The sequence below is a fragment of the Neovison vison genome, chromosome 4, assembly GCF_020171115.1.
Source record: "Neovison vison isolate M4711 chromosome 4, ASM_NN_V1, whole genome shotgun sequence".
Taxonomy (NCBI): domain Eukaryota; kingdom Metazoa; phylum Chordata; class Mammalia; order Carnivora; family Mustelidae; genus Neogale; species Neogale vison.
The window spans coordinates 5518375-5531605 of NC_058094.1; positions in this window are offsets into that span (position 1 = coordinate 5518375).

Consider the following 13231-nt stretch of genomic DNA (forward strand, 5'->3'; position numbering starts at 1 on the left):
AGTTAACATGCAGTTATTGTTCAAATGTTACTCTTCATTGAGATTTCTCTTATCAACCCATCCTCTTCCTACCTAAAGTCACTCTCTACCACATAACCATATTGTATTTTTATTATAAATATTAATGCCCATCTTAAATTCTATTTTTATTTACTTTCTTACTTTCTTATTATTATGGGTTATCTTCTTTTTTTTTTTTAAAGATTTTATTTATTTATTTGACAGAGAGAGATCACAAGTAGGCATAGAGGCAGGTAGAGAGAGAGAGAGAGGAGGAAGCAGGCTCCCTGCCGAGCAGAGAGCCTGATGCGGGACTCGATCCCAGGACCCTGAGATCATTACCTGAGCTGAAGGCAGCAGCTTAACCCACTGAGCCTTATCTTCTTGCCACTAGTGCCTGGACTGTGTATCAGTGCCCAGAACATGTGTGTTCCACCAGGAGGCACTCATTCAAAGCTTGTTTAAAGATAAGTGAATCTGAACAGGATCATACAGATTCATGCCTCCAGACAGCCCCACTTTACAGATGGCCAAACAGCCCTATTCATCTGGGTTTGGGCTCCCACCCTATTACATTGCCCTTCCTTCTGCCATGTTTTTGTTAACTTTTATTATTCTCAATAATAACTTCCTCATAGCACAGCACACTTAGGAAATAGATAACAGCAGTCTGGCTTGTTTATTATATGTTTGAGAGTAATTTTTAGAGTTTTAAAATGTGATGTACAAATTTTATAGAGAAATGAGAGAGGGATTACCCAACCTTGGGTTTAGGTGGACGATGGCTCCCAAGACCCTCCTATTTTGTGGCATCACAATTACAGAAAGGTTCATCAACCTTCCACTTTTTATTCCCTCCACCAGTCCCCACATCTTGCTACTCTTTTTTTCCTGGGATTTTTTTTTCACTAAGAATTTCCTTTTATCCTTGAAGCCGAATGTGTACACACCACATGCTTTTCAGAATGGAGGCAGCTGTCTCTACAATTGTTTGTCTTTGTGTTGTTACTGCATTGTTATTAAAAGTGTTCATTCATTTACTAATCCTTAAATCAGTGATTTCTTTGGGAAACTCTAAGCAAATGTAAATATTTAGAAACACTTTTACATTTTTGGCACAGTTTCCATCCACCTTCTTTAGTATTGCATGTAATTTCACTCCATGCTCATTATAAACTGGAAATGAAGTTAGAGTTATTTAGGGAACTTTTCTCAAAAAGTTGGAGCTGGTTTTGTTCTAGTCACATTCTGTCCTACCCAGACAGTGTGTGTGTTTTCTTTTCTTTTCTTTCTTTCTTTCTTTTATTATTTATTTATTTTTTTGTTCTTCCTTTTGGTGGTGTCTCATGGATATGTCATGCGTTTTATGCTAGAAGTTGGTGGATGCAATAAACTTAATTTCTTTTACATTTGATTATTTAAAAAAAATATGTTGAATTTCTTGTGCCCACACTTAAAATTGGATGTGAACTGCATGTGCCTGTTAAAATTAAAATAGAAAATGGGAGAGAAAGGCAGGAAAAATATGTGATAAGCATATGGTTTCCAAAAAAAAAAATAAAAATCCAAACATGTTAGAATTTGTTAACTCCAATCCTGAATTTTTAAGTTCTATACTTTCTATCATCTAAATGTAGAGAGGCAGTCATATTTTCCTACTAATTTTTCTCCTTCTTATTGTCACCATACTATGTACCATTGTAAATTGGCATGAGAAGTAGAAAGAAAAAGAAACACATGATGCTAATTATTCCTAAAATTACAGTTAATGATTTGAAAGCTGTTGAGTTAACTCATGCACTAAATAATTTGTGTTTGGGGGTTTTTTGGTTCAACTCTGAATTTTGCAGGCTCTGTGCTGCGCTCTGGAGGACTCAATGGAAAATCACACATGCAATCCCTCTGCTGATTTTCATATGGACACAGGTGAGAGGCAGGCCAACCAGGTCGGATATGTGCCACAGGGTGAAATATTACAGGGGTAATACATAGTACAAGGGCAATGTTGGAGGTCGGCCCTTGGAGGAGAGCAACATGGAGCCGAAAAGTGGATAATGAGTGGGATTTAACTGGAGGGGTGAGGGTGAGTGGGAGGGAACCGTGAGCAGACCCTGATAAGAAGGAGTGGAAGCAGCAGAAAAGGCTGGAGCACAGTGGCCTAGGATGCTGACAAGGAATGGGCTGAATCTCCCAAAGTGAAGCCATCATCCTGTGTTAGAAGGGCTGGTGAGTCAGCTTAAGTGGTTGGGATCCCATTCATCTGAGAGAGTAGGGAACCACTGAGGGTTTTCAGCCAGAGATAGCACAGGCATTCTTCTTCCAGTGAGTCCCTTCACTTCTCCAATTCTAGATCTTGACACCTAAGTCACAGGCCCTGAAGACATGATGTGGAAGGCAGCGAATGGAGAAGGACACACCTATTCCCAGAGTGGTCTTCTGCATGTATGCCCATTGGGCAGAGCAGTGAAAGGGTTTAACACAGACTTGTAAGCAGATGACCTGGGAACAAATCTTACTGGGAGTCTGTGGGTGAGTGACTTTATCTCTTTGACCTGGTGTCTTCATTTGTAAAATGGGCTGTTTAATAGTGTCCTAATTGGTTACATTGTAGAACTCAAAATTATGCTGTGATTTGTACAACCAATGGGGCTTCATGCTCAGCAGAGTCTGTGTGACTGAATGGTAAGTGTTAGATGGGATCATACCTATAATGGGCTTAGAACAGAGAGCTTGATCCACAGCAAGCTGATATATGAGCGCCAGCTGTTGTTATTACCAGTGTTGTGGGCCTTACTCCATGCAACTTTCATGACCTTCATTTTTCCCTCTATTGTATAAGCTGGATCACAGCCTCAGGCCCAGCCCTAACACTCACAGGGCATGGAGCAAGAGTTCCAAGGGAGGCTTTAGCCTACTGCCTTCTCCCTGACTCATGCCACCACCCTATCTCCAGAGGGGCCCTGTGGGCACACCTGTTGACAAGCTACCTATCCATGCAACCTGAGCCCCAGTCACAGCACTCCATCCCTGAAACCACATACTTTGTCCTACTCCTGAAGCTGAAAAGTCTATATACCTATGGGAGCGTTCATCTTTGGAAGGAAAGACTATTAGAAATGACTCATGTAGGCCTGGCAGTGGGCAGCAAACTGTTAAAGATTTCAGAGTCCTGAGTCTCCAGACAGTGGTTTAAAAGAAAGAACTAGGTCTTAGTAGGTACACAGTGCCTCCTGTATTGCCATGGACTCCATGCCCTGTGGAGTATGGCACAGCTGGTGAAGGCGGGAATGGGACATGTCAGAGTTTGGGTTCCCAGAGGAAGAGCCCCAGTTTCCAGGTCTACAAGTACCTTGAAAAGCCATCATTAAGAATATATCCCTCCTAATTCCTTCTAGGCCCTTGAACCCTGCCAGCCTCAAAACAGAAGGCAAAGACAAATTTAAATTTTAACACCATGATGAATTGTCATGAAGTAGGTGGCTGAGGTAGTGGAACATTCCATCATCAGACGTCTCCCCCTCTTCCCCTTGGCTAAGGACCCTTTGGGTGTTGTTATAACTCTATTTCACCACATAGATGGGGCAGGAAGAGGTTGATGAAGAGCACAGTATAGAAGTGAGATATCTTGTGTTTCATAAACACCTTCCTGTAAGGAAAGCTGTTTCCCAAACTAAACTATAGGGTCTCAGTATCAAGGGCCATGTCTTATTCAGCTCCATGTCAGTAGAGGATAATACAGAATCTGGCTTATGGCTCAGACCCACCATCCACTTCCATGGCCAGTCAGAGGCATACAGAAGGGCAACTGTACCATTTTAATCTAACTGAGGTGGAAAGAACATGGCCTCTTCTTTCCTAAGGAACAAAATCAAAGTTTAAATCAAATTAATGTGCTAAGGCTTTGGATTGATTCCCTCTAAAAACCAGTATTGTCTTTGGGAGTCCAGTTAAAACACCAATTGTTTCAGGGATAATCAATGAAGAGTAAGGTTTTAGATGTTTAGAGAAATCATCCCATTTTTATTTCCCTTCTCCCCAATTTACTAAACCTTTGTGATTCTTCAATTATTCAGTCCCTCTTCCAAGTTGGGGGTTATCTAGAATAAAAGACAGGGAGTTGGAAATTCATCAAGCAGAAAATGTAATTAAAATGTGTTTGGCACAATAGAGGTATGTACAAGTTAATAATAGAAGCTGAGAGAAAAAAAATACATATATAATAGTCAGAACTTTTAGACTATAAATAGATGGAATAAGAAAGAATGAATTTTCTTTTATACATTTGGTATTACTTATGGGAAGTCTGCTTATTTGGATTGTAATATCATGGTCAAAACATGTAGCCAAAACAAGGCTCTCTGGTGTCAGCTACTTCCAAAATACAAGCAACTCGAAAAATTTCATGAGCTTCCCTCTTATTTCTCAAAACCAAAATGGAATGAAATCATCTGAGAAAAAAGCTTTCTCCCATCCAATGAAAAATCTTCTCATGTACTCAAATTTAGGATGTAAAAAGCCTTGTAATTTCAGTATAACACGCCCACATAAATGACCCTGTTAGCAAAGATTTCAGTGTTCTCTGCTACATGTTCATCTTTCTTTTTCTCCTTCTTATTTAAGGATGAGGCAATCCACAGAATGTGCCTTGTTCACATGGCCTTTGCTGTTCTGTGTTCCTGTTTCAGCAAGAAATTCAAGAAGAAATTTGCATACTGCATGCATAATATACTTCTGGGAAACACACTATTGATGTTTCCTTTAAAACTATATCTCTTTTGCCTTCTTGATATTTGTTCTGATGCATTGGAATCCTGAGTCGAAATTATCAAAGTGATAGCCTAGAATATAGGTACTAGGAATATACCTTGTTCTGTACTTCCTACTTCATTTTTCTCTCATTCATTGGCAAAGCTCCAATGTGAGTGATTTACAGTTCTGACTATGCTACAGCATGGTCCTCTCCATTCTCTAAGGAGTGCTACAGGTGTCTCAAAATACACTTGATCCAAATTCTAGGTCTCTTTAGAAACCCATCAGGTAATACCATATGGCACTTTAGGGGAGATCATGCCACAAGAAAATAACAACAACAACAACAAAATTAAATTAGAAACAAGATAGTGTATTCCACATCTGGTGAATTTGAAAATCAACATGACATTTTTAATCCTGTAGATTTCAAAATAGAGAACATATTTTAGAATAAAAGAATATGTACAAGTGGCTTTTGATGTAATGAAAGTAATCTTCAAATCGCTGTACTAACTTGTACATCTGTCAGTATATAGAATTCACTCTATCTTCAGATTTCAATAAGTAGGAATATGATGTAAAAGTTACCCTCATTATATCAAATAATGAGGATTTTTTAAACCTCATATTATTCTTAGTGGCTTTAGTGAAAACCAGTGCCAAACAAATTATCCTCATGGTCAGTAAACATTTAATAAGCATCCAATGTTTGCAGAGTCCCATGTGAGGTACCGACTGTACCTACTTGCAGCTCTTCTAATGTTTGCATGAGGCAAATCTTATTCTCCTAATTTCTCTGGCAACAAAAGGCAATTGTCCAACCAAAGTGTTTAGTACTTTTTTATATCTTATTTTATTTAATTCAATTAATTAACATATAGTGTATCATTAGTTTCAGAGGTAGAGTTTAGTAATTCATCGGTTGCCTACAACACCCAGTGCTCATTACATCCTGTGCCTTCCTTCCTGCCCATCACCCAGTTACCCATTCCCCCCACCCATCACCCCCCCAGCAGCCCTGTTTGTTTCCCATCATTAAGAGTCTCTTAGAGTTTGTCTCCCTCTCTGATTTATTTCATCTTGTTTTATTTTCCCTTCCTTCCCCTGTGGCCCGCTGTTTCGTTTCTTAAATTCCACGTATGGTTTAGTATTTACACAGAAGAATTCCACTGGTTAAAACCATCAGGCTTACTCCTGTGAGGCTGACCATACAGTTTACCTTAGCATAACTAAGACTCAGGTAATTCTAACCTTCAGATAGAGGCAGTAAGTTTCCTGAAGCATATGTATTTTGCATTCAACATTTGATAACTCTGTACTTGGCTGGTGAGGGGATATAAAATATTGATACTTTTGTGGGCACATGTGTTCAAGATGGAAGGCAGGAGAGTACTTACTTCATGTCTCTTTTGTTCTCATATCAACTCTGTGAAGAAGTATTATTATTGTCGTCCATTGTTTTCTTTTGTTTCACAAATGAGGAAAATAAGGTTAGTAAGGCTGAGTGATCTGTCCAAGATTGCCAGGCGTGGGTGTATCCAAGATGTGGATTAGGCTGACTCCAGAGCCCACAAATGAGTAGAAATGACAAATGTCTTTAATGATACTTATTATGCTCTAGTTTAGAAGGGGAAGAAATCTACACTTTTCTGAAACCTTCTGTATTTCAGACGCATATATTATTCCCAAACACATACTGTGCTAATGGTAAAGGTCAGTACATGCCCATTCTTGCCCTCAAGGAGCACCCAGTGAAGCGCGGGGCGGTGGGGAGGGTATATAAAGAGATAATTGCATCCAGTGCAGAATCCAGCTGATGTCCACGGAGTCTCTTGCCAAAGTGATGAAGCTGACCTCAGATTTCCCCTGAACCACCTCCATTCTCCTCTCTTCCCCCAGTTGCTTCTCAAAAATAGGACTGTGATCAGTCAGGAATGGTCCTCCTGTGAATGATGCATTTAGTTTCAGCTTTATTTTGCAAACTCAGGCAAATTCCCTAACCTTCCCCATCCAATGCTCCCATGTATAAAGCAGAAATAATCACACTGACCCAACCTCCTGGGGCTGAGGTGCAAATCGGGTTAGCTAATATTTGCAGATTGTTTTGGAAGTGTTAAAGACTAGGGGTTTTTAAGTCTGCACTGTGGTATAATAAAAATACATAAAACCAGAAAGCAGAACAAACCATTCTTTGGAGCCCTTGCATAAATGCTTGGAACCAAAGAGATAAAAACACAATTATAATGAAGAGACTGAAGTTTGAGCTAGGGCAAGAAATTACATCATCACTTGTGGCGTGAGGGAGGAAACACTTCGTTGGCATTAATCCAAAGGATGAAAGGGACACATAAAAGAGAAAGGCATGCTCTTGAGGAGGAAGGAGCCCACTAAGCCCAGCACTAATGACTGATTTAATGCTTCATATATTCAGTAAACACCCTCCTGCTACAACTCAGTCCAAATCCTTATCTTCCCTCTTTGGGAAATGCTGTTGAAGTTCTTTTCTGAATGCTGAGTTGCCTAGTCCTCTGTCTCTGTCTCTCCCCGATAGTCCTCTATAGAGAAGCAGGAGAGCTAGAGCTAAGTGGAAAAACTGGCTATATTTCTTATGTTCCTTTATCTGGCTATTTAAAAACAAAATAATCCAAATGTTTTAGAGATGGCATCCAAGGCTCTCACGATGAGCCAGATTCCCCCTCCACCCGTGTCCTCCAGCTCCTAGCTTTGGCAAATGGCAGACAGAGTATGCATCTTGCTGTCTCTGTCCATTCCTGAATGTCCCTCTTCTTTGTCTGTCCAATTTCCACTCAGACCAGATGCGTGTCTGTCTCGGGCTCCCACAAGTACTTCTTCAGAAGTCACCCCAGTTCCTCAACAACCTTATTGCCTTACATACTCTCTAGTGTCCTGTGGGGGGCAGGGGGTTGTTATGATGCTTAGTTCTGGGATTTACTTCTCAGAGAAAGGATCATGCCTCCCTCTTCTTTGCATCCTAACCATGAGACACTTAGCTGAAGTTTCCAGGAAATGTGTGAGAGAGAACAGAAGAAGAGAGGGAATGAGAAGGATAGAAAGAGAAGGATCTAAATGGGATGGAAGAGAGGACATAGCGTCTGACTTAAGAATTTTATGATCTACAAAGGGGAAAATTTAAAACACAAGAAAGCAAAAATTTACCACCAATGTTACATTACTTGATATTCCCTCAAGCCTCTGAGAGTACTTCATTGTTAAGCCCTTTTGCATGTGAGTAAAATGAGGATCAAAGGGGTAACCCATCCACACTCACACAGCTAATCAAAATGAAGCTCAAAAATGACAAAGTCCACTGTTGACCCTATAAGGACCTGGTTGGCCAGAGGGAGCCATTTTGCTGTGGGCTTGGGTTGACCCTGCCCCTCCTGGAGGAACCTACTTGAAAACCCCAGATATAGGGGTGGACCAGGCCAGATGGAGACATCCAATCAGTGGGGTGCACATATATTTGCTATGGTGAGTTGGAATTCAATTGGCCACCCATATTGCTGACCGAGCATGACTGTGCAGTTCTCCCTGCATGTTGCAATCTCATTGGCCACCTGTGTGTGGGCTGGACTCAACCATCTCTATAAAGGCTATCTGTGAGGCAGGGGAGGTGTAGTGATAGCATCGGGACTGTGGGGAGCAGGAGTGTTGTGGTTGTGAGGAGCAGCATCGTCGGGAGCATTGTGTTCGCCCGGAGCGTCGTGAGTATCGCGTCAGGAGTAGCGGAGTTGGGAGCGGCCTTGCTGGGTGGCCATCATCGGGTAAGGGGAATCATAGGGCAAGGGGAATTGTTGGGCAAGGGGGATTGTCTAGATCAGTGTCCTGGTCATCGTTGCCTCCATGTAAGAGATTGGTTTGATTTTCGATTCTTGGCGCGAAATAAAGCTTAACTTTTGCTTTGTGTCAGTCTTGTTCCTTTGATCATGGACCCTAACAGATCCCAGGAAGTCTGAGTGGTAATAGAAGCAGAAGCGTGCTACTTTAAGAGGACAATCTTTCTGGGGCACCTGGGTGGCTCAGCCATTAACGTGGGCCTTCAGCTCAGGTCATGATCCCAGGGTCCTGGGATCAAGCCCTGCATCGGGCTCCTTGCTCAGCGGGAGCCTGCTTCTCCCTCTCCCAATCCCCTTGCTTGTGCTCTCTCTCTGTGACAAATAAATAAATAAAATCTTAAAAAAAAATAAGAAGGACAATCTTGCTGAAGGCAGAAGAGGAATTTTCCAAAGGAGACACTATTTTATGTGTATCTTGCCAAAGAAATGAGATCTCACTGCACAGAGAGAAAAATGGCATTTTAGGCAGACAGATGCATCATAAGATATGCATATAATACATAGGCATATAATAAGGTGACAATAAGGTGAATGGTATAATCAGACAGAGGAGGACTAAGTGAACAGTCCTGGACAACTAATCTGAGAACGTTCAGGGTGGGAGGCAGTGAGAGATGGGGTTGGAGAGAGGATGTGGGGAATTGTCTTTGGAAGAAACGCTTACTCTATGCTCAGACATTTAGGCTTATGCAAAGGGGAAGCCCTAAAATCAAAGGTCTCTGGAAGGTCAGAAAGCAGATTTACACATTTTAATACTACAGGATAACAACAGAGAGTGAGGTTTGTAAAATTAGGGTGGCTATCTGAACTATTAAACTGCCGAAGAACTACATTTACTTCCAAATGAGGAAGAGAGCAGCATGGGGATCAATAGCCCTACAAAGTCACTACAAGAAAAAGAAACAGATCAAGATCTCAGAGACAAGGAAAATATGCCAGAACATCAAATCAACAACACACTACTTCAAAATTGGCTAAGAAAATACTAAGAATTATATACAAGACATGAAAACACATATCAGAATTTACAAAAACCACAGAAATTAGGTGACAGAACTCACAAAAGAATTATAAATAAATATATTTTAGAAAATAAGAGTCAATCAATGCACATAAAGCAAACAGACATAATAAATACAGAGGAAGGAATGCTCACTCCCAGATCCCATCTCCCAGACATTTCCTGAGAAGTGATTGATGAGCTAAAGAAGGGAAGATGGCAAGAAGCCTGGGAACCAGGAGTGGATTCTCAAAGGACACATGGGAGATCATCACATGGCAGCAATGATGTTTCTCTACCTGTGGTGGGGCAGAGGGGTGAGCACAGTCATGCCACTCACGCTTGAAGGACCTTTGTTCATATTTCCTGTTATGACGGTGAGATGAGTACAGCATCCCATTGGAATGAACTTCAGGAAAGCTTAACACATGGAATAAAGTCTTCCATTTTAGAGTATTTATCGGATTTTTTGAAGAAGAATGGAAGGAAGGGGCAGAATGGAAGTGAGCACAACAGCAGAGGGTGGGGAACATCGCAGAGCCTTGTGGAAGGAAACTCTCCTCACCATGTGGCATTGTGGCCTCTGTCCCTGTGTTGCCTCTGAGTACTGGCAATTGTGTCTAAACCCGCAACTTTTCTCACCTGAAAAATGAGAACATTGAGCCAAATAATTTGTTTCAGGTTAGTCACCATACATCTTGAAAAGAGTAACTGAAGCAGTGCTGGATATTTTAGGGAGATCCTCAAGCCTACAGCGGGTATTAGAGAAACTGATGATAGGTATGTGCACGTGTGTGTGTGTGTGTGTGTGTGTGTGTGTGTGTGTAGTATTCCCTCCCTTGGAATCTCCACCCTTTCTGACGAGCTCATGTGTCCAAGAGAGAGGAACATTGTAATGATTTCTATATTTGCATGTGGCTGGGATTTGCCAAGATCGTATGACCCTCAGGAACCTTACGGTCTTCTCTGTTCTTCTTTTGTGCATTCCCTGGCCAGTCTTTCAGCTACATTTCAAGTCTCTTCTTCACCGAGATTTCTGTTGCTTATGTCAGGGGTTATGTCATGAGGTTTACTGCTCATGTTCTAATTCTTCACTTTCCTGAAGACACTCACTCTGGTGATTTACAAAGCTGTTACTCCAGAGTGATGTTTGCAGCAATAAAGAATTGTCTTGTAGGCATGTTCATTCTTCGAAGGTTATCTCCCTCTTCCCAGGGCAGTGTTTCTTCCACAATCTCCACACTAAATCAGTAGCCCAGTCCTGCTGATTCTTCCTCCTAAACATCTCTCATAGCTGTCTCCCCATGCTGACCCCTCTCTAGAGGCATGGTGTTGGCACCCGCCTTCATTCTTTCTATCCAGGACCACAACTGCTAAACACCCTACACCCCTCTCCATAATTCACCTTGCTACTCCACACTGCTGCTAGACGGATTACATTTATTCCTAAAATGCAAATATCACTTTGCAAACTTCCTTATTTAAAATATTTCAGTGACTCTGAGTTGCCTCTAGGTTATGCTTCGCATACCCACCAACATATTTTAAGTTCTAAATTAATAACAATACTAGTATCAAGTGAAGAGTAAGAGGTAAGCATGTGCCAGTGTTCTGAGTGGTTTATATACCCTAACTTACATTAAAACACTACAAGAAATTTCCATTCCCATAATAAGAAAACTCAACGAAACAGAAATTTAAAATAATTCTCTACAATCATGCAGCTAGCGAGTGGTGAGCTATGGCTCAGACTCAGGCATGGTGATTGCAAAGTCTGTGTTTTCTCACCACTCCTCTACATCAGCCTCACTATCCTTACATACTGAGCTCTGCCTCCCCCTCCAGATCATGGTCCTAAACTTCAGTCTCATGTAACTCACGTTTTCGATATATACGTCTCCAAATCTTGGGACACGTCAACTTCTCCAGGAAGCTTTCCCTCACTTACACACAATCTGCACATTACCTTCACAGAAGCTCTCCTAGGACTTGAGGAGCTCTACTGCAACATATGTTATCTTGAGTTTTACATCCAACTTGGTTTTGGTGTTTATTCCCTTTTTGTGGACTGTTGGATGGCATTTGCTAATATCTTGCAAAGGACATTTGCATCTATGTTCTATGTTCATGAGAGACACTTATCTATGGCTTTCCTTTCTTCCGATGTCTCTGTCCTCTTCTTCTTCTTCTTCTTTTTTTTTTTTTTTGTTAGATTTTTTTTTGTTTATTTGACAGAGAGAGTACACCCAAGTAGGCAGAGTGGCAGGCAGAGGCAGGGAGAGAGAGGAAGAACAGAATCCCTGCCAAGCAGAGAGTCTGATGCAGAACTCAATTCCAGAACCCTGGGATCATGACCTGAGTTGAAGGCAGATTGCTTACTTGACTGAAACACCCAGGTGCCCCTGGTTTTGGTTTTAGGGTGACACTAACTTCACTGAATAATTTAGGAAATATTCCTTAGGCTTCTATTATCTGGATGAGTTTGTGAAGAATTGGTACAATTTTTTCTTAAATGTTTAGTAATACAACAGAAATCATCCAGGCCAGGGGTTTTGTTTTTGAAAGGTTATTTGTATTGATTTAATTTATTTAGTAGATACAGGACTATTAATATTATCTATTTCTCTTTGTGTAAGCTTTGGTAGTTTGTATCTTTTAAAGAATTTGTCTCCTTTCATCTAAGGTATAAAATTTGTGGGCATAGACTTGCTTATGGTATTTGTTATCTTTTTTTTTTTTTTTTTTAAGGTTTTATTTATTTATTTGTCAGAGAGAGAGAGAGAACATACAAAGTAGAGGGAGCGTCAGGCAGAGGGAGAAGCAGGCTCCCCACTGAGCAGGATCCCACTGTGGGACTTGACCCCATGACCCTAGGATCAAGACCTGAGCCAAAGGCAGACGCTTAACCCACTGAGTCACCCAGACATCCCTGTTATTTGTTATCTTTTTGATGTCCATAGGGTCGGTGGTGATGAATGCTTTTTTTAAATGTCGAATATCAGTGATTTGCATTTTTTCTTTTTTTCCTGGTTAACTTGCTTAGAAGTTTATAATTTTTTTCTATACCCAGAAATTGATCAAAATTGCCACCTAAGTGTTCCTATCAGTTTTAGCTCCAGTGGCTTCTGCTCTGATTAAGCAAATCTGAGTTGTGATTCTGCATTCACTTCTCTTTCTAGATTTCTTGGTGGCAATTTGTCCTGCAAACTCAGTCCCTGATGGGTCCAAGATAGGTAGTGATTTTTGATTTCTTTAGGATTCTGTTGTGGGGACAGGAGTGGTAACTGCCCAGTACTTCTCATACTGGATCTGGAACTGGATCTGTCCTTTCATTTTAGGTGTTCTGTATCTCTCTTCTAGACTATAGATCCTTATGGTTAGTGGGTGTCTATCTCTACATCACACATACATAGAAAGTCATCTGGAATTGTGATCAACAACTTCAGTGCCCACACACAGCCCCTTGTATCCTTTTACTCCTGCTGTGTGTCCATTCCCAGCCTCTGTGTACTTTGCTGTTAAAGGTTCACATACGAGATTTTATTCAGACAAGTGGCCCAGGGCTACCAAAGCTCTTTGCCTGCCTGAAGAGTCAGAAGTACCTTGGAGTTTATGTTCTTAG